At 35.6% G+C, this 23,847-nt stretch overlaps 1 long non-coding RNA gene across 1 annotated transcript; it reads right to left on the bottom strand.

Annotated features, from left to right (window-relative positions):
- Positions 1 to 17,494: 17,494 nt before the first annotated feature.
- Positions 17,495 to 18,632, bottom strand: LOC127868746 (uncharacterized). The gene is made up of 3 exons (XR_008044236.1): positions 18,537 to 18,632; positions 18,074 to 18,128; positions 17,495 to 17,640 (listed from the first exon to the last, which is right to left on the bottom strand). It is a non-coding gene; the product is annotated as an uncharacterized LOC127868746 (long non-coding RNA).
- Positions 18,633 to 23,847: the final 5,215 nt, after the last annotated feature.

Raw genomic sequence — 23,847 nt, 5'->3', positions numbered from 1 at the left:
CACAGATGGTTTGGCATATTTACTAAGAATCAAACCATATCCAAATAATTGATTTATTGTGGTGTCAAATTATGATGTTTTTTTTTTCTTTTCCAAACCATAGTGGGTAGGTATCATCATGATAGTTTTATTGCTTAGCAATAAAACGATACTATGCTTTCTAACTTTCAATGAAAGTAAACACAAATTTGGTATGGCTTTTCCCATTACGGAACGATTGGATGTTGTCAATATAAACACGACCTTTAGAAACTAAAATAAATATAAAATCGAACGTTGGTGAATGACTTTACCGTATTTATCTGCCCAGCAGGTCGCGTATTTGAACTTTGCGTCTTCTTTATTGATGTTTGCTTTCGTATGTGTTTACTATAGTATACAAAGTTTTCACAAACAGTCAAAAATAAGAAAATATAACTTACTACCCTGTGGCTTGAATTTAAACAAATTATTGGCGTTCCTATGGGTACTAATTGTGCGCCACTTCTAGCTGACCTTTTTTTATATTGATATGAAAGCGAATTTATGTTAGAATTATCTAAAACTAAGCAAGTAGATTTGATTAATTGTTTTAATCTTACTAGTAGGTACATTGATTACATACTTAATTTAGATAATCCATTATTTGAACAATATATTCACAAAATCTACCCAAAAGAACTAGTCTTAAATAGATCGTGTATATCCAATACAGACGCTGCGTATTTAGACTTACATTTAACTATTTATAATAATTTGATCAAAACTAGTTTATACGACAAACGGGACGATTTTAACTTTGAAATTGTGAATTTTCCGTTTCTAGATGGCAACATCCCTAAAGGACCTTCCTATGGTACTTACATTTCGCAGTTGGTACGTTATGCCAGAGCATGTTCGTGTATTAAAGATTTTAATGATCGTAATCTAATATTAACTAAAAAATTGCTATAACAAGGCTTTTTGTATCATAACCTAAGAAATAAATTTGCTAGATTTTACTCTAAGTATGGTGATTTAATTTCAAAATATAATGTTTCTTTAAAATGGCATTTAAATAATGGAATCTCCCATCCATCATTTTACGGAGATGTTTTGAAGCGTGTCCGCAAATTAAAATATGTTAAACCAAATGTTCATATTAAACTTTTCAATTTAATTAACTTGTTTTTATCAAAAGGATACGATACTTATGTACTTAAAAACACGTATTTGATGGTTTTCGATTCACTATATCTTTCTTCCCTTAAAATTTGGATTCATTAGTGATATTATAGGCATTTTTCACTGTTGAATAAAATTGTGTCATTGTGTCGTATGAACAAATCTGCACGAAAACTACATTATAGGCATTTTTCACTGTTGAATAAAATTGTGTCATTGTGTCGTATGAACAAATCTGCATGAAAACTACATTTGGACTCAAATCGTACATCAAATCATTTCTGTCTTCAGTTGTCAAAACACCTATATACTGTTTGATTCCAATAATGTCGCTTTAATGGAATTACCATTTTTAGCTCACCTGAGCGATAGCTCGAGGTGAGCTATTGTGATCACTCAGCGTCCGGCGTCCGTCCGTCCGTCCGTCCGTCTGTAAACAATTTGTAAACATCTTCTTCTACTAAACCATTTAGCCAATTTCAACTAAATTTCATGTGGAGCATCCCTAGGTCATGGGACAAAAGAATTGTTAAAAAAAATTGATCACATAACCAAGATGGCCGCCATGACCATATATGGTAAAAACCTTAAAAAATCTTCTTGTCAGAAACCGCTCATCAGATTTTCAAAAAATTTCACAGGGATGACCTTTGAGGGCTCCCCTGAAAAAGTTGTTCAAAGAAATTTGATTCGTCAAAAAACATGGCCGCAGGAGCTCGTTGAACTTTGCATGTTTATTCGTTTTTGCCTATTTTGTGAAAACTTTCAAAAATCTTCCACATTTTTTGTCCGATCCTTTCCAAATTTGCACAGTGTCTTTTAATCAATGAGGACACGAACCCTACAAAAAATGAGCATTATTGGTCCATGAAGTACAGAATTACCTCCCCTTGAATTGAGAAAATGGTGTTTATGCAATAAAGTCCAAATTTTTCATCCAATTCTTTCCAAACTTGTAAGGATTTAGCATGGTTCAAACAAGGGAAACAACTACGGTTTATGCATGTTCTTTTATTACAGATTTGCCTCCCTTTAATTCATTCAAAATCTCATTTTACAGCAGAGATTCCAAATCTGACCTGTAAATGAGCCCCATATTTACTGCTGGTGCTATGTTACCTTTTCCCATTTCATCATTCTTAAGTATTGGTCTTGTAATGCTGCTACTGCTACTGCTACTGCTACTGCTACTACTACTACTACTACTACTACTACTACTACTACTACTACTACTACTTCTACTACTACTACTACTACTACTACTACTTCTACTACTACTACCACTACTACTACTACTACTACTACTACTACTACTACTACTACTACTAGTACTACTACTACTAGTACTACTACCACCACCACCACCACCACCACCACCACCACCACCACCACGTCTACTATTACTACTTCTACTACTACTGCCACTACTACTGCTACTTTTACCACTACTACTACTACTACTACTACTACTACCACTACTACTACTACTACTACTACTACTACTACTACCACTACTACTACTACTACTACTACTACTACTACTTCTACTACTACTTCTACTACTACTACTACTACTACTTCTACTACTACTACTACTACTACTACTACTACTACTACAACTACTATTACTACTACTACTACTACTACTACTACTACTACTACTACTACTACTACTACTACTACTACTACTACTACACCACCACCACCATTCATAGTGACAAAAAACGTATTCACACAATGGCTGCTACTACAACTTATAGCCCATATAGGGGGGCATGCATGTTTTACAAACAGCCCTTGTTTCTATGGGATTTTAACCACAGCTGTTCATGTTTATCTCCGACACATATTTTTAGGTCACCTGTCATGAAGTGACACGGTGAGCTTATGTGATCGTGTGATGTCCGGCGTCCGTTGTGCGTGCCTGCGTGTGTCCGTGCGTCCGTCCGTCAACAATTTGTTTGTGTAGACAGTAGAGGTCACAGTTTGCATCCAATCTTGATGAAATTTGGTCAAAATGTTTATCTTGATGAAATCCGGTTTGGGATTGTATTTGGGTCATCTGGGGTCAAAAACAAGGTCACTAGGTCAAATAATAGAACAACCTTCTGTAGACAATAGAGGTCACAGTTTTCATCCAATCTTTATGAAATTTGGTCAGAATGTTTATCTTGATGAAATCTGGGTTGGGATTTTATTTGGGTCATCTGGGGTCAAAAACTAGGTCACTAGGTCAAATAATAGAAAAACCTTGTGTAGACATTAGAGATCACAGTTTTCATCCAACCTTTATGAAATTTGGTCAGAATTCTTGATGAAATCTGGGTGGGATTGTATTTGGGTCATCTGGGGTAAAAATCTAGGTCAAATAAATAGAAAAACCTTGTGTTGACAATAGAGGTCACAGTTTTCATCCAATATTTATGAACTGTGGTCAGAATGTTTATCTTGATGAAATCTGGATTGGGATTGTATTTGGGTCATCTAGAGTCAGGAACTAGGTCACTAGGTCAAATCATAGAAAAACATTGTGTAGACAATAGAGGTCATAGTTTTCATCTGATCTTAATGAGTCAGGTGAGCGATTCAGGGCCATCATGGCCCTCTTGTTATTCATTTGCTTCTTAATATTAAATCACCTAAACTTGTTTTATTAGTAGCACAGCCCCATTAATATTTTTATTTAGTACTGTCCCTGGAATTTGTTCATGTCATTATGTCATTATGGATTTTTGTGACGTCATACGACCGACTTTCCCAGTTGTAATCTACATGCATAGGTCATTGGGTTTATAACGTTCCATTTCATTTATATTTTCTCTCTGATAGGCGTTTCTTGTTTGATTTAATTATTTTTATTTTTTTAGCAGTCACATAAACAACCAAGCTATGTAATATGGAATTTTTACACCCATTATTGCTGCTTCTTCCTGTATTTGCGCGATGATTATCTGAGATATTAACTCCATGATGCTACATTCTCAAATCTTTTTCTTTAAAGAAGGAATGTAGTTGACAATTGTTAATAGTTTTATTTGATCGTTCGTCAAAAATTTTTAACTCTGTTACTCTTGTATCTTTAATGCAATTGAGTAATTAAATAGTAATTAAATTGAATGCGTTTTAATTCCCTTTTATTATTGTTTAATTTGAGTTACAATGCTATGACGTTAAATTTTATTTACACTTAAATGTATTATGAATATTGCTGGGCCAAGTGTGAGGTTGAGCGCTCTATAACCAGGTTTAAACCCCCAATGCTTTGCATTGACCGTTCCAAGGCGGTGACCCCAGCTTTATTCATATTTTGTGTTTATGTTGGTTTGTATTGTGCTGTATTGTGCTGTTTTGTACTGTTTGGGCAATCGGTCACTTGCCTTAAATAAAGGACCAATTAATTGTTTTAATGAAAATTCAATACTGCTCCAGCAGCTGGAGTTTCATTTCTTTATATTAAATATCCAAATACACGAATATATAAACACGTATATAAAAACTTTACCGTGCTCCAATTCGATAACCAACAAATACATTATTTAATTTATTATTTTATTTTTTTTTTGGGGGGGGGGGGCGCACGTTCGGAAATAAACACATTTTATTCTTTGTGTGTAGGGATAAAAAACTTAAGACATAAAACTTTCCGTGCTCCAGATAGACAAATAAGGCAGTTTCACTCATAACCATTTTTTTTATTAAAAAACATGTGTTTCTTTTGAAAAAATAAAAATTAAGAAGATATGACATATAAATAGGATCTGGCACGAGTTGTCATATCATATCATATTCTATTAAACGAGTTCAGGAATTTTGTTAGTACGCGAGCCTTTGGCGAGCTTACTCACGAATTTCCTGGACGAGTGTCAGATCTTTTTTTTCACATGCTCGTAAATGAGCATATTAAATAAATTTACGCAAACATAATGATAAATCCCGAATGTTGTTAACATTTCGTGACGTCATTTGACGTTGCAACGTCATTTCAGCAAAATAACAAAATGCGATTGGTTAAACAAACGAAAATAAGCCAATGAAAACGCTTAAAAAGTATATTACACATGTGTAAGATAAAAATATTCGTAATAGTTATTTTACATGGGAAACAGGGTATGGTATGTGATAAATCAGAATAAAATAATGTTTAACACAAATACAGGCCATACAAGAAATTGCCAAAAGCATTTATTAAATATATAATGTTAACCATTTACTGGTTTCGCTATAAATATTACTCAATTAATAATCTTAATTTTAGATAATAAAGATATAATCTGTTGTTAAGCGAAGGGATGTATTAATTGTATTAACATGTAATACATAGTGTATGAACAACAAATCTATTAAATCTTAAACATTAAACAAGATGATTCGTTCAATAAACGCTGACGAACCCGCTAGAAGTCTTATTATTCTTTGGTCATTGGTTGATTTGAATTCATATAAGTCAGCATTAGATCAATGTTATAGAGAATGCATGGTTGGTGCCGAGATGGAGAAAGTTTATCCGGTGATGCTTAGAAAAAGAAAATAGGACTCGCTTTAGCGAGCCCTATTTTTCTTTTTCGGGCCAAACCGGAGAAACTTTCTCCATCTCGGCACCAACCATATATTCTATTTATCCTGCTTCGTGCCGTTGAAACATTTTATCAAAGACAAATGATAAATTGACATAACACTATATTTATTATTGTCGAGCCTCCTACATGGTAGGTTCTGGTCGAGCCGTGGGTTCTTGTTGAGTCGTGGTTATAGAGATCGCGTAAAATGACATGATGGAACGTTCGCACCCGCTATTGACATAGTCGGCGTTCGTTTTACAGCTCGAAAATGTGAAAAAAAAACAGGTAAATATTGAAATTTACCATGATCCGATGCACTCTTTTCAAACATAAACACTATTTATATCCATATATTGTTTCTAAGTAACACAAAATCCTGTTTTAAGATTATTCCATGTTAGAGCGTCTGTGCTTACATTGTTTACAAATGAAGGACTGCGCATGCGCACAACATTTGATGTAAATACGCATTCTCTTGCACGACGGTCACATTACATTCACCTCTGTGTTGGGCTCAGAACGGACTATTGTTATGAAAGCGTCTCATTCATGTCATGATCATTCCAAGCGTTCATCATTGAGTTTACAGTATACTAAACAATCTCTTGCACGACGGTTACATTGCATTAACTGCATTAAAGAAAACCATCTCATACCATGTTATCTTATATCAGTCTTAATTACTTATTATAAAATTGATATGTTTTTTTTATGTTAAGAAACCAACATACATAAATACGTCGAAACAATGCCTAACGTCACTCAATAAAAAATATGTACAATTGTTTACATTTGTGAAGTGCGTGGAATGATTACATCTGTGTAAATGGGCAATACAATAGTTCCAAAGAGTTGCATTAAAACTCACAAGTTTTTGCACGATTTATCGTACATTTAAAAGTCATATTTCTTAATTAAATGCATGCGATCTTAAATATCCACACAAATATACATTGTATGCGTTTGTTCGGTTTTAGCTATTTGGTAGACAAAATGGCGTGCTGAGCCTTATGCAGAGTTGTATGTGAGAGCAAGGAACGACAACTCTGCGTGGAGATTGGTAAATACGCTTACATCTTCCTAGGTAACACTCTAGTAAATTTTTTTTGTTCATTAATTGTTAGAAATTTGAAGAGGGGACAATTTTTATCAATTAGAAATAAATGTTGTGTTTAATTACATTTTTCAGAAAAAAAACCTGTCAGAATGAAGAACCTGAAACAGTATACCTATGAAATGATGATGGCAGCCTATAAAGCAGTTAAGGAAAACCATATGAAAGTGGACATAGCTGCTGTTACATTTGGTGTTTAAAAACAAACTTTAAGGGACATGGTTCTTAACAAAGTGAATGTAAATGCAAAGTGGGGTAAGGATTCCTTGTTTGCATTGGACGAAGAGGAGCTGCTGGTAAACAATCTTGAATCACTGGAACAGGTGGGGGTATGGTCTAAATCGCGCACAGTTAAATGTTCTAGCCAGTGAATTTGCAGTGAAGCTTAATTGACATTAAAGCGTAATTCAGATGACATGCTGAGTATTTACTGGTACTATAACTTCCTGAAAAGATGGTATCATAGATTTAAGATAATAAAACCAAGGGCCCTTTCATCCACCCGTGCAGCAGCAGTGACCCAAGAAAACATTGACAATAACTATTGTGAGTTGAATGCGGTTCTTGAAAAGTATGGTCTCAAATCAAAACCACATCTCATCTACAACCTTGAAGATACAGGAATTCAACCGGAGCAATGGCGGCCATCAAAAGTTATTACTGGTGTTTCTGCAACTAAAACGCAAGTAGTAACCTCACCAAACTCCACCAACATAGTAGCCAGTGTAAATGCAGCAGGTGTTGTTATACCACCCTACTATATATTCAAAGGGAAACGGTCAAACGACACGTTAATGATAAATGCAACAGCTGGGGCAGCCTACGACATGTCAGACTCTGGGCGGGAGAATGATGAAATTCTCGTTAAGTACCTCAATGAACACTTCTTGAAATTTGTGCAAAGGGGATCTGGCGACAACATTAAACCCATCTTGTTGGTTAATGATGGTCATTCATCTCATGTGTCTCTTGACATTGTAAACTGGGCCAGACAGCACCATGTGATCATTTTTGTTCTCCCACCACACATTTCGCATGCCCTCCAACCGTTAGACATAGCATGCTTTGGCCCATTCAAGGTGAATGCAACTTATATATGGCTAAAGAAAGGGGTAGAATAATTACGAAGTATGCAATCGCAGAGTTGTCACGAAAGGCGGACTTGAAGTCAATAACACCACTCACAATCCAGCTAGAAAAGCCGGAATATTGCCTTTTGATGCAACAATTCCAAAGGTTCCTATTGAGATGATTTTGCCATCAGTTTCACAATCACCCCCCCCCCCCCAAAAAAAAAATGCAACACAGAAACATCGAGCATGACAATGAAAGAACTATTAGATAAACATCTAATTAAAACCGCGCCAAAACCAAGACAAGGACAAACACAACCGAATGAAAACAAGACAAAAGAAACCAAATAGAAACCGAACTTGGGAGGCAAACCAATTACAGAGGACAAAGTGTTCAACCAGCTACCAGAATATGACATTGAAAGATCAGGGGTGAACAAAAAAAGAAAACAAAAAAAAAAAACAACTAGAGATAAACAAATAATTGATGACCAAAAACCTTCCGGCAGCAAAGACCACACAATGAAAACAAATGAAGTTTCATCAGAAAGTGAGAGTGACTTAGCAGAAGATGACCCATCAAATAACTGTTGTGTTTGCAATAAGTTTTCACCTCCAGGAATTGGCAAATGCGATGGAATAGTGTTTGTATAGTGGGCACAATGTACAGCATGTGGCCATTGATGCCACCTCAGATTCTGCTCAGAAGTCAGAGTTGTACGAAGGCAGATTTCTTCTGTCCACATTTTGCAGACCGTGAATGTTGAATTTCAAGGCTTATTTGATGTCATTCTCTACTTTGTGCCTTTTTAAACTTTCCATCAATTAGCAGGGCCCTCAATCTATCAAATCTGCCACCGAAATCCCCCACCTGAAAAGTATACTTTTTTCCCCTTGGGGGGGGGGGGGGGAATTCCCCCTAAAAAAATTTTTTTATTATTTTTTTTATTTTTTTTAATAAAAAGATGTGTCTCACGATTATTATATCTCAATTCTATTTCAATTTAATCTTTTCAAACATACTCAATTATGAAAAATGCAATGAATATAGTGCAAACATGTACAAATGAAATAATGAGAAAGTAAGTAAAAAAAATCCCCCCAAAAGGGAAACGCCGCGAAAATTCCCCCTCCTAAGGGCTGCGGACCCCTTCCCCCAAAGTAGTGTGAGGACCCTGATTAGATTTGTGATCTATGTTATTATGTTAATAAAATAACAAATTAATTTGACCAAAGTGTTTTAAATAGTGTTATGTAATGTTATAATGACTTAAACAATTAAATGTAATTATTTATTTTACATATATTATAAAAGTTATGCAATTGATATATATGTTTATATGCATATTGAATGTGATGCTAAATACAATACAGTTGTTTACTTAAAAACACAAAGTTGATTATAAAGTGTTTAAAAAACACGATAAACTTGTGACTGTTGTATTCTGCTAATGGCAATCACCAAATTAAGTAACCTCCTCTGCAACGTCTTTGTTAAGAGTGTTTACAGCATGCAAGTCTTGAAATTGGAGCAGCCAATCAAAACCCACAACTCATCCAGAACATTACTTTTAATTAACCGGTTTGACACAGTCAACACATTTGATTATTTTGATGTTAACCACAGGTGGTTAGCGTGTGGCTATGATATTAATTAGTGAAAACATCATTTTGAATGATAAATAATCATATTATAACAAACAATCAACTTTTCTGGAAAAAAAATCACTATAAAATATATTTTTTTATATAACAAGGTATTCATATCGAAATCACCCGAAAACAGGGCGCATCGCTTTGAACAGTCATTTCTTTATCAATTATGCAGCGATTTTCACGATCTCGGTCTTATTCAACGCAGAAATGAATTTCCTTTCTGGCAATGTACATGTCTTGCAATATTTTACAAATGCTGGGTAAACTTTTAAGAAATAATACGAAACACAACTCGCGTGACCTACTTAACATCGATCAGACAGGATTCAAGACTGAAATCTTCACGAAGTAAAGGGAATTTTCCCTGCAAAGTTCACGGACCTCGATACCGTAATTCAATAAAACATATGAAAAAACATTCTTACCGTGCTTGCCGTTGCATTATGCATCTTATCTAACTGTCCAGCGCCGTTTGTAACCTTTGTTTACATACATTTCAACTAACCGACATTTTAAACACACGAGTGATTTCATTGGTCCAATGCGAAGGTGTGTCTAACTGTCTATACACCTTGAAATTTCATTCATGAATCCTGTCTGATCGCTGTCAAGGAGGTCACGCGAGTTGTGTACCGTTTTATTTCTTAAAATTTGACCAGCATTCGCAGACATATAACCTGATATATACATTTCCAGAAAGGAAATTCATTTTTGCGTTGAATAAGACCAGGTTCACGAAAATCGCTGCACAATTGATGAAGTAACGGCTGATCAAAGCGATGCACCCTGTTTTCGGGTGATTTTGAGTTGAATACTTTGTTATATATATATATTTTTGATAGTGAAAATTATTTTTTTCAGAAAAGTTGATTTTTCGTTTTATGATTATTTATCATTTAAAATGATGTTTTCACTAATTAATATCATAGCCACACGCTAACCACCTGTGATGTTAACAGACGATAAACATTTGGAAAAAAGGCATGAACTCAATAGACAAAAGGTTAATAATTATTTTCGTAATGATTCATGGTTATATATTTATGAAATATTTTAGCTGTAACATATTTATGAAAATTACCCACGACTCAATCAACATATAGCATACACAACATTCCAGACGACCGAATAACTACCGATTGTGTCACGTAAAAATACTTTCCACTTTAAACTCTTCCTTTTAATAATTTCCTATTGAAAATATGAGAAGAAATAAAACACGAATCGAGAATGTGATATTTTTCTTCGTAAAAAATGAAGCAGCAAAATAAAAACTAAATTTTATTTACCGTTGATCTAATGACGACTTTAATCCATTGCTTATATCAATAAGTTTACAACGATATAAACATCCATGTTCTGTTCTTCCATCCCTTTGTCGAAATCCTTTTTCTTTTTTCCATCCCTATTATCGAAATGTATTTTAAACCACACTATTTTTGATAGCGTTTCAGTTTGTATCGAATGCTATTCACTCTGATCCAAAACCCGATTTACGAAATCGTAATCCTGCCGTAGCGAATTATTTTATTCCTATGGAAGTTAACAATTATGAATGACAAACACACAATCCAAAATACGTTTCGATGCTTTCAAAATATTTATAAAAAAACTGTTTAAACCACCATGTCAAGATTGTTGTCCCTAAAGTCCTGAGAGTAACTACATAGTATGTTTCGTCTGAGAAATGACGTCACACTAGATACGTCATAAATTGCGTAATCAAGTAAATGAAAATAAATACGGAAAGCTGTTTCGGTAATATATTTTAACATTCATGATGCGCCCCAATAAATTTCAAAGGTCAGATATTAGAACATGTTAATCGTCTCAGCGTGCGTAGGAATACACTACTTCCTGTTGACCGGAGATAGGAAAATTTAAACGTGTCATTTTGGATTGACAAAGAATTCGGACCTGCCGTTTTTTAGCAATTGCATTAATCACATTAACTTTTATCCAGCGAAATACTTTTGGTTTTCTTCAGTTTAGGATAAATGTTTTGACCAGCAATTGTATAACGAAACATATTTCTGAACAGTTTAACGATTTGGTTAAGTTTTGGAAAAGGTATTTGACTTCGTTTGTCTTTATCCGAATAACGAATGACCTGACAAAACGGCTGACAACGGAACACCAAACGCAAGACGACCAAGAAAATTAAGCCGAATTGACAGATATAAGAAAGTTGACGACCCTGAACAAAAACGCAGATGATTAAGATTTACACCGGACAACATCGACCGCATAAAAAGACTGATCGGACATTGAGAGACTAACTTGATGGAATCAACCCTTTTCTCCGAGGCAACAAATATTGATAACTATCAGATGTTTGCATGAAGAATACTGTTTAAACAATATGATAACTTTGTTGGATAGCATATCCATAAACGGATAAATTAAACCAAAGTGTTTCTTTAAGTTAGTTTATCTATATTAAAAGGGACCTTTTCAAGTTTTGGTAAGTTGACAAAATTGAATTAAAGAATATTTAAGATTTGCAAATTTTCGGTTAAGTTATGATATTTGCAAGGAAACAGTTATGCGGAACTTTTATTGTGCTCTTAAATATCCATTATGCATCTTTTGACGATTTTAAAACATGGAAATTATAAAATTATTTCGAGAGTTCGGTTGTTATTGCATTTTGTGACACTACGAGGATTGCTTATATTAAGTATAAAATGCTCTTTTCAATGTAGGATCATGGATAGCCGAGTGGTTTAAGTGCGAGACATTTACTCCAAGGTTCATTAGTTCGAGCCCCAGTTAATGAATACATTTTTTTCTTTCTTTAAGTGTATGCTTTTCGATTTCATACGTGACATGTTGGTCTTGTTGACACTTTGGTGAGTCCCAAACAAACGGACGGACGTACAGACAAAATAACGATCGAACGGACAGGCCAATCGGTATATGCCTCCCGAACCAGTAGATGCTGAAGGCATAACACTATTTTTAAATGATTCTAATAAAACTAAATATTTATTTGTTGGTTTTAGACTGATGTTTACACACTTAGTGGAATTACTCGACAGTAAGACACAAAATGATTGACATATGCGTAATCTCTTAATATTAGTATTGGTCACTTTAATAAGCAGCCGAATGAAACGTTGTCCACGGTCTTTGACTATTCAGTAAGCAACAGTTTAATACTGCCAATCCTGAACCATAATTTTGTCATTTAGATGTAACGGATACCTTTGTCAACTAGAGCTATTAACTTTACAGAATTCGCGCTAAGGATGCACCATTTTGTTCTTATGCACTTACAACGTTATTCAATAGTTATGATATCTGCGCTTAAAACGTACTCGGTAGTCTATACCTGCATACGCCGACGCTTTCACGATCTATTTAACAATCGTCACATTTAATTTCAATGAAGAGCATGGGACGACAACTATGTTAGGGGATTGTCGCCGCTTATGTTTTTCGTCGACGGGGTTGATTTCATCGTTAGGAAGGAGGTAGTCAACAGCGTCATTAGTTGCATCCCAGTCTCCAGCAGGCTCATTTCCATCCGTTTATAAACGAAACCTCAAAACATCACAATCATTCAGGTCTACGCACCAACAGCTGACTACAAAGACGAGAAAATTGGACAGTTTTATGAAAAATTAGAGCGCATAATAGTCAAGGTCCCCAAGAAAAACATCCTCATTGTCCAAGGCGACTGGAACGCCAAGGTTGGCCCAGACGCATACCAAGACTGGTCAAGGATTGTAGGTAGATTTGGCTTATGAGAGACCAACGAGAGATGTTTGAGACTTCTTGAGTTCTCCAGAAGTCACCAACTCACCCTGGACAACACGCTGCAGCCAAACAAACCGTTCAGAACAGCGACCATGCATGTTTCAAACGGGCAAGTACACAACCAGATCGATTTCATACTAGCGCCGCAACGGTTCAAGTCCAGCCTCAACAAGGCGACCATTACAACATTTGCTGGCGCAAACATCGGCAGTGACCATGACTTAGTACTCACCAGCATCAAGCTGAAGTTAAGAGCAATCTCATCACGAAGAACATTCGCGTTACATTTGAGAATTTGAAAATCCAGTAATAGAAGAAGTATTTAAAGCACAGATAGGTGGCAGGTTTGCAGCACTCATACCTGAACCGACAAATGATACCCCACCTTATGAGGAAATTAGCAACCGGTGCATCCCACTATCATGTGTTCATGATTCATTTTTTTTCAAATGTAAACGCTGATGTTAATTAACCTTTTATTATTTCAAAATGTTTCTAATATTATTTGTGTATTTTTCTACAAGAAAGATAATATGGATAAAAACATTGTTTATTTATTGACTTGTAGATATGAATGAAAGACTGGATACGTATGAAAACCTCACAAACATTGAGGTTGTGCTTCGATACCGTCTTGATAAGGATGGAATCGATCGGATTAATGAAGAATACGGTGATCGTTTATAACCAAGAACACTTTGGAAAAGAAATGTCCCTGCCTGAGAGAAAATAATTGTCACTGTACGCTATTTTGCATCGGGTGATTTTCAAATTAATGATAGAGACATCCATAAATTGTCACAGCCATCCGTGTCACAATTCACAGAAATGCTGGCTAGCAGGGAAACAACATCAAGACACATATCATTCCCAATCAACATGCATGATTTTAGCAGGGTCAAGACGGACTTCCGAGGTGTAGCCAACTTGCCCAATGTTGTTGGCGTTGTTAATGGCACTTAAGTGCAAATTCAAGCTCCACATCTCAATGAGGATGCTTATGTTAATAGAATGGGATATCATTCGATCAATGCCCAGGTAAAATTTATGTATACATTTATTTTTACATATCGAAACCTATCTGCCTACATTCATACATAGTTCTACAATTTTCATTATGCGTTCATGTGTTTATAGTAAACACATACGAAAGCAAACATCAATGAAGAAGACGCAAAGTTCAAATACGCGACCTGCTGGGCAGATAAATACGGTAAAGTCATACACCAACGTTCGATTTTATATTTAATTTAGTTTCTAAAGGTCGTGTTTATATTGTTAACATCCAATCGTTCCGTAATGGGAAAAGCCATACCAAATTTGTGTTTACGTTCATTGAAAGCTAGGAAGCATAGTATCGTTTTATTGCTAAGCAATAAAACTATCATGATGGTACCTACCCACTATGGTTTGGAAAAGAAAAAAAAACATCAAAATTTGACACCACAATAAATCAATTATTTGGATATGGTTTGATTCTTAGTAAATATGCCAAACCATCTGTGTAAAAGTTCATGCTTGTATTCAAAACGGAAGCATATTTTAGTTTGATTTATAAAAAGCATGATGGTGTGCACTGTTGTTTGAAAAAGAAGCGTTATGCAATGGCATCAAAAGATAGTGGACGAATGTCTCACATCTCATTTTATACGTTTAAGACACAAACTAACGAACCTACAATTCATGCGTTTTAACTAAAACATATTACCCTTTTGTGTTTAAAACAAATATGAAGCAGCAAACACTCTTTTTTACTGTAACAATTAGTAAAGCCAACCGCAAGTGAACTGTACCGGCTGAAAATTTAACTGAAAATTTTGGAAACCCTTGTTCGGTTCTTTTTATGTCCCCCAGTCTATACTGGGGACATATTGTTTTTGCCCTGTCTGTGTGCTGGTTTGTTTGTTGGTTTGCGTCAAACTTTAACATTTGCCATAACTTTTGCAATATTGAAGATAGAAACTTCATATTTAGCATGCATGTGTTTCTCAAGGAGCTGCACATTTTGAGTGGTTAAAGGTCAAGGTCATCGTTCTTGGTCAAAGGTCAAATATATGGGTGGAGACACAAACACATCTTGTTTTCATGAAATTTTGGACACAGCCTTTTATTTATTGTCTGTTTAGAAACTTCCTAAATGTTCACCAATGTTAAAAATATGGCTTCAAGCAGTATGTATTTTTTTCATACAATTTATTAAGATTTGTTCTTTCGCGAGACGGTTTCCTTGATTACTGTAAATTTGCTATCTCCCCTTTTCCTTTTAGAAAAAAACGCAATCTTGACAAACAATTCGAATACTGTTCAAACGGAGAAATATCTCGAATGCACAAATATATCGATTGGCTTAGATGGAAGCGCTATATTTGATTAAACCAATTGGAAAATATATATAAAACGGAAGTTTGATTCATACTTTGTGAACTTTGAGGAATTTGATATTAGTCCCGTTTTTTTTCCGTATTATTACCTATTTGTCGCATGCACTTTGTGTGCGACATAAATCGCAATTAGACTTTTTTGCGATTTTTGTGAAAATTATGCAATAAAATTGCAATTTTCCGGCATTACCAAAACATTGAAAAAAATGACGTCTTAATAAAGTTATTCATTTTGATCTGAACAGAACCGATCCGATAGTGCAATTGTTTGTTTAATTTAGATGAGACGAAATCATTGAGTAAAAATTTACAAATGGCCAATCAAACTTAATTGTATAAATCGCCTATGAATTGGCTAAACGTGCTTTCGTCTAGCCGTTTTTTTTTTTTGGTATTGTTTCATTTAGGTCTCTTGTGTGTATTTATAAAATCAGACCAAAAACAGGTGTGTCATGTACGCATTTTGCCCAATCCACATTTAGTATTTTCCAATCTGGTCAGAAGTATTATTATATTTTAAAAACGGTGTGTTAAGATGGCATAGAAACTAGGGATGCATCTCGTTACTAAAATATTAACAGGTTAACCTATTATCCCGGGGGGGGGGGTAACTTCCCAAATTTTAGGGTATGGGTGTCCCGCTGAGACTTACGAAATGTGACCCATTTTTATATCAGAACTCTGATAAAGTAGACCCATTTTGATACAAGATTTTTGAAAAAGCATACCCATTTGTATACGATACCATTGAGAAAGTGGACCCATTTCAATACAAGAATTTTGATAAACTGGACCCTTCGTTGAGCTAGAGATATATCTAAACTGTCTACGAAAACAGATTTTTAATAAGAGCTTTTAATAAAATCCTATATTTAAGTATGGCCGGAAATTAAATATGTTTTCTTAATTAACTTTCAAAGCCTGTGATAACGATTTCTTGATTCCACACATAATCAAAATTTTCTACAAAACATATATTATTATCCAAGATGTCACAATGACAGCCGGGAATGACAGAGTATAATTCCGTGTACACATGTAGCGTAAAGTCGGTTATTTTGACAGTCGTCTAATTCCGACACAATTTCATAAATCATTTGCAGTAACTGAACTTTTCCCGTCACTTTTAGATTATGTAACGATTTCGTCCCTTAATATATGACGTATGTTAATATATGACGTCACAGTATCATCTTGGTCGATCAAGCAACAGATAAAAACAGTCAAGTTTCTGCATCTTTCCCGCTACTGAAATTTACTTTTTGATTCTATATGCATTTATATACAAGCAAATTTCTGATTTTAATACCCATATCTATGCTCAAAACCATACCCATTTCTATAATTTTAGTCGAAAAACACACCCCATAAAATCGGCACACCCCTATACACCCGTATATAGGAAGTTACCCCCCTCCCGGGCCTATTATTGTATCCGGTTAATAAACCGGTTTATTTAAAAACTTCAAAATGCTGAAGTATAATTTCAAACCTTTTAAATTGCACGAACATGACGAAACAAAAACATAAAAATACATAATACTTGTTTATCTATGTGTTGTCCCTGTTAAATGAATCTGCCGAACTAGAGAATTGAAGAAAAAACACCATGTGTTATGATTGAAATGAAGCATACATTTAAATGAATAAAAAAATAAAATTCCCGATTCAAAACGAAACTTGAGCTGAACAAAATCTTGTTGGATATGTTGTCACTGCAGCTTTCATCAAACATGTATGTCAGTTATAGCAATTGTTCCAAAAAGAAAACAACTGCACGGGAAAATGAAAAGTTACCGCGGAATGCTGTCGTATATCTAGTTTATTCATCCGGATAATAAAACACGAGACCGTCTACAGAGTGCTGTTGAGCCACGATGTAAAGTAATAGGTGTCTGCGTATACGCCCGGATAGTGGGCACGGCCGCACCCGAATCCCCAGCTCACCACACCTGCAAATATTTCAGAACCGCGTGTATAAGCAAAATAATCATTTGTTCTTTCCGACTGCAAATGTAAACGTCTATCTATTGTTTCTAATTATTAATTAAGCATCACTTGCCACATTATGTTATTTTCTGCTCTGTTCATTAGCTCTGAAATGCCTGACTCGCATATTGAAGGTCAATGATTTGCAATCTGTTGACGTTTCTCTTTGACAAATGATTAGGTGAATAATAGTAAGGTGTGATATTTTGATTAACCTATTTTACACTTCTACTTGATTAAAAGACATCCGAAACTTCCCCATTTACCTTTATACGGTTCTCGAGTGTTTTAGATATACATTGAAATATATATGTAATCCATAGCTAGACGGCGTACTATCCTCTTACTTTCTTTGAGCTTTATTTCTGTAGAGAGATACATTAACCATTTACTTACCAACGAGTTCCCATGAACCGCTTCTGGGAGCAACCAAAGGTCCGCCAGAGTCACCCTGTGGTTTATTGAAAAGCATGGAATTAAAGTCATGGGGAGGAAAATTTGTTAACATACAATTATCTGAAACAGTAGAATATTCTCATAGATTTTGCCCACCAAAGTAAACACGATTTTTTTAATTGTGTTGCTTGGTAATAACTTTTCATAATTACATCAATGGGTAATTCGACTGATAATATGCCATTTCCGGAAGTTCTTATAAAAAGAAGAAATGACATCAATTCCGGTTTGGTTTGTATTTCAATATTATTAGAATAATTGCACATATAGTTACATGAATAGCATTGAAACTGATAGCTGTAGCGAATGATTTCATCGTTATATACTAGTAAATAATTTCGTCTACATAAGCGACCCTTTTGATTAAATAATGAATATTTGACCTGTTAAAGGCAAATCTTACCTGGCAAGCGTCTTTGCCAGTTTCCCCGGCGCACAACATGGTGGCGTCCAGGGAGCCTTTATTTCCGGTCTTTTCACATTCTGCCAGGCTCAAAAGAGGCTTCCAGACATACCGGAGAACGGTATGAAAATAGTTTGTTTCATGAAGCGTATATTTAAATATCACAAATAATTTTGGTACTAAAAAAATCAATGAAGCATTTTAGAAACTAAAATAAAAAGAAACCGTCGGAGACGGGTGATGCTCCCCAAAGTTTTTTTTTGTCACAATATTGCACTATATATTCAGATAAAAGGAAACGTCTTGAGGGCACAGTAGTTGGGGGACAAGATTTTTTTAATAGAAAATTTTAAAGGGCCATAACTCAGTGAAAAATCATCCGACCAGAACCCGCTGATATTATGCACATCTTCTCTTGGTAGTGAAGCTTCCCATAAAGTTTCATTGAATTCCGGTCATTAGTTGCTGAGAAATAGCCCGGACAAAAATTGTGCACGGACGGACAGACAGACACACACACGGACAGACGAAGCGGTGACTATATTTATTAAATTTATTTGAGGGGAGCATAAAAACGACTTGATACGTCTCAATGTTGTTGATACTTTACGTGAGAGACCGCACATTGACTGGTAGTCATCAATTAATTGCAAAATGAGAAATAAAATATTTATATAATTAAAAAAAAAAATATAATAAATTTTAATGCTCTACCTCTGAAATGAGTAACCAGTATTTTGTTCATATACATGTATGTCTTATATATCACTTTGAAAATGAAAGTCCTCTTCATGTAAACTTAAATGACTTTAAAAAGCTTTCGACCACGTGTGACATTATGGCCTATATGGCATGTTATGAGAGGATTCAACATTTACGAAGGACTCTACGGAAACGCCAGCAGCGCAGTACTTCTCACCAGACAGAGGGGGAGCTTCTTCATAACATACATCAGTGGGCGTCCGTCAGGGTCGTCTGCTATCTTCCGTCCTGTTCAACCTTTTTCTAGAGAAGATAATGCGGGAGACTCTCCATAACCACCACACCTCTATCTCCATCGGTGAAAGACTCAAATCCATCTTGAGATTCGCTGATGGCATTGACCTCTTGGTTGGCACCAGCAGTGAACTTCGAGATCTGACCAACAGACTTAATGAAAGTGCAGGATCATACGGGATGGAGGTCAGAAAGGAGAAATCGAAGATCATGGTGAACTGCACGGCCAACACAAGTGAAGCTAGAAGAAGTGGCCATGTCCAAGTATAGTACCCGTACTGCTGAGGTCCGAATAAGAATTGCTATTGCAACCGCAGCGATGGCCACACTGGGCAGGTTGTTGACAAACAGTTCCATCAGATCGCACTCAAGTACAGGCTCTACAAGTCTCTCGTAGCCTCCATCCAACTCTACGGCTGCGAGACCTGAACCTTCACGCGGATACAGAACGACGAATACAGGCATTTGAACATACATGTACGTGTCTCCGAAGACTTCTTCGAATCTCCTACACAGAACACAAGACCAACGAGTACGTCTGGAACACGACCCACAAGAACCCCACTGGCGACCGTCAAACGACGAACACTTGCTTGCTTTTGACACGTCGCCAGGCAAGACCCTCTGTGCAAGACTGTTCTCCAGGACAAGCTAGAGGGAAGAAAAGCTGGATGGACCGGACATATGCTCATCCGTCAACACGTTGCTGATAAATAAATAAAAAATCTGAGTAATTGTCGGTAGTCCTTTTTTAAAAAGAACGAGAAGACACTATGTATCAAAATTATCTAAACCGCCGTTTTCGGTCAAGTATTTTAACAAATCAGATTTAAATATTTGCTTCAATGTCAACGAAGCAACATTAATTATAAATTATTTTGACATATATGATAAACAGCTTAAAAAAGCCATGTTTAAAGGATTTTTTATGGGGACGGTGGGAAGGGGGGGGGGATATTCAGTGTCACAACAGGAACATGTTTAAGAAATGTATTATGAAAGACGATCATTGATTGTGTGTGTATTTGTATCGTATAAAGTAAAGATTGACAGTATAACTATAAGATTGCATTACATGGTAAACAAGAAAACATATGCCGATTTGCAACTAAAAAAGTTGTTTGTGTTTTTTTTTTGCTTTTAAATGTATTTAAACAATAAAATCGCATTTGAGCATTTGTCTGCAACTGACAAATTTCACTAATTTGCTTATGTTTGAGTGTATGGAAGGTACTATCCACCTGTACATGCATGCTGCTAAATTACAATTGCAATATGCTTTGTTGCATTCAATCCAAAATGACTGCCTCTTCCTTTCGTCGTAATGCCTTTTCCATCAATTAGATCAATATTACCTGCATAGTTCGTTATAATGTTTGCATGATGTATGTTAATCTTATATTCTTTCGAGTAAATGACAAATGCATCATCTCTAATAAATTGTTCATGAAGCTTTGTTCGTGTTTCTTTATTAATTTGTCTATGCATGACCTGCTGTCATTCTAGTTCAGCAGACGATTTATTTCAGAGACTTCCGGAGATATCCGATGTATCACGAACTGCTTTATTACATTACAGGGAGCAAACAAGAATTTGGCTTTCCTGCGCAAATTATTCTACAGGGAGACAACTGTGGAAATAGTACAATCATTTCCTGGGTGTAGGCTTTGTAGAAACAGTAATATTTGCGTCAAAGCTAGTTTTGCTGACTATAACCCTCCGTAAAAAGATGTATTCGTGTATAATAAATAATATGATTTATTTATTTGCAACTTGAAATACATAGGGACACTTCGACTACGACCACATGGTAAGTTTGCGATACTCGCATGTGAGCATATGTGCGTGCGCCTGTATGTGTGCGTTTATAGTGAGTGCGCGAGTGCGCGTTGTTAGTCGTAATTTGTGTGTGTTATGTGCGTTCATCATGAAAACGTATAGCATCTGGAGAGTTGTTGGTAAAAAAGTTCCAGATCAGTAAGCGAACGGACTTGTGTGTATATTCTAGTTTATGAGGTACTTCAGCGCCTGAGGCTGCATTATGTGAGGATCCGGATTGTGTCCCAGCAGGACCTTATTAAATAACTAGACTAATTTTTACAAGAATATTTTTTGTTTTGATGTAGTCATGTGTTGTGTTTATGTGGGGGGAGTACCAGGAAGAAAGCCCCACCGTTTCGGTATGGCGACCATCAACCAAACTCACAAGCTCAGTAAGTGGGCATTGAACCCGGGTCGCCATGGAGAGAATCGCGCGTACACCCGGGTCGCCATGGAGAGAATCGCGTGTACAAACCACTGCGGACTATAAATGTTTCAAATGATAAAATGTTGATGAGAATAAAAATGTTCATATCATTTAGAGTTCTTTGCTTACTTTCTTTGGTAATACTTGCGTTTATCTTCCTGTATGTGTGTGTTGTTCAAGCAATGTTATGAAAATAATTCACGTACGATAGACCTAAGTCCATTGCATGATTTATTGTCACAGCTGCGGTCCGCTTGATATTCAAACGTTCGCTTGACCTGCGGTGATTGCAAGTTGTTTTCCAGTTAGTCTCTACAATAAGTGCGCACACCGTTATGATGCAGTCAACACTTCATTTTCATTTCTTAATAAGTCTTAGAAATCATTTTTCTGCGTAAAGTCAACAAAAATATCAATTGACAATTCCGATTCGCTCATCTGTGTTGATTTACGTGCTTTGTGACCGACGTGCAAAGAAGGACGGACGAAAGTACTGACATAAAAACGTGCATCGATTTGCGTGTGCACATAAAACAAACCATGCCGGCCTGCTTCTGTCATTTTACTGAATCGCAGAGGCAGGGCTTTTTCGACAAAAATAGTCAGTGGTTTACTTGTTAGGAAATAATTAGGAGTTTAATAATCCCGATTTTTTGGTTCTCTGTTTTATATGAATTGCACATTACAAATAGTCATGTCGCATAAATCTGCAAGCAGAGTTGTCGTTCCTTGTTCTCACATACAAGCTCTGCCACCACAAGAAAATCCTACCAGATTTTAGAAGGATTTTATTTTTTGTATTATATTATAAAAAGTAGTTTCATTTTCTTTTATTTAAAAAAAAAGTATATAAGTTTAGGTTCATAATAAAAATAATAATTACCTAAATTAGCCCTTCAGTCAAGTACCCAAAATTGAGGTGGGGTGTACCATTAAGGGGGGCAAAACTACACCTATATATCTTGGAAGATGCATGCCAGTAGCATATGAAAATGGTTGATAACAGTTTGGTACTGGCAGCTTTTGGTATTTTTTTCTCCTTTGAAGATGGGGCCTCAATCAGCTTAATTTTCATAAATTGTCTGGGAAAAATTGAACCGAAGTAGGGTCAATATACACTTTGACCCCCCAAAAATTGCTACAAAACGTATTTTAACTGATCCTGGTAGGGTAGAAGGTCCTTAAAAACATATTAAAAGTTTACCACAATCGGACCTCCGGAAAGTGTTTTTTTTTTCAAGATGGCCGCCAAGATGGCCACCGAGACCTATTTATGATCATAATTATATAACTATCCAATCAAATTTGATGAATTTGGTGTTAATACCTAGATTTCAAGGAGCAAAGAACACATAATGATCATCAGAAATTGTAAAAGTTTAATTTAGTACACACAAACTCAACATGGCGTCGAAAATGACCGCCAAGATGGCCGCCAAAACCTATTTATGATCATAACTATGTATATATCAACTTAAATTTGATGATTTTGTTGTCTATACCCAGGTTTCAGGGGGCAAAGAACACATTTATATCATCAGACAAAGTGTAAGTTAATTATGTTACACAGAAATTTAACATGGCGTCCTAAATGGCCGCCAAGATGGCCGCAAAGATGGTCGCCAAAACCTATAAAATGATCATAACTATGTTACTATCCACTCAAATTTGACGATTTTGGTGTTTATACATAGGTTTCAGGGGGCAAAGAATCCATTAAGATCATCAGACAGTGTTTAAGTTTATTATATTACACACAAATCCAACACAGCACCCAAAATGGCCGCCAAGATGGCCGCCAAAACATATTTATGATTATAAAATATAACTATGAAACTATCCACTCAAATTTGATGAATTTGGTGTATATACCCAAGTTTCAGAGAGCAAACAACACATTAATATCACATTTATATCATCAGACAAAATGTAAGCTAATTATGTTACACAGAAATCCAACACGGCGTCCAAAATGGCCATCAACACAATACGAAGGACCACAAGTCCATAACTTGTTACTCAAACGTTATGGTTGTTATGTAAAATGCCATAGTTTAGGAGACAAGA

This window comes from Dreissena polymorpha, chromosome 2 (genome assembly GCF_020536995.1).
Source record: "Dreissena polymorpha isolate Duluth1 chromosome 2, UMN_Dpol_1.0, whole genome shotgun sequence".
Classification (NCBI taxonomy): domain Eukaryota; kingdom Metazoa; phylum Mollusca; class Bivalvia; order Myida; family Dreissenidae; genus Dreissena; species Dreissena polymorpha.
The sequence above is the reverse complement of the archived record's forward strand: the minus strand, read 5'-3'. Positions and strand labels throughout refer to the sequence as shown.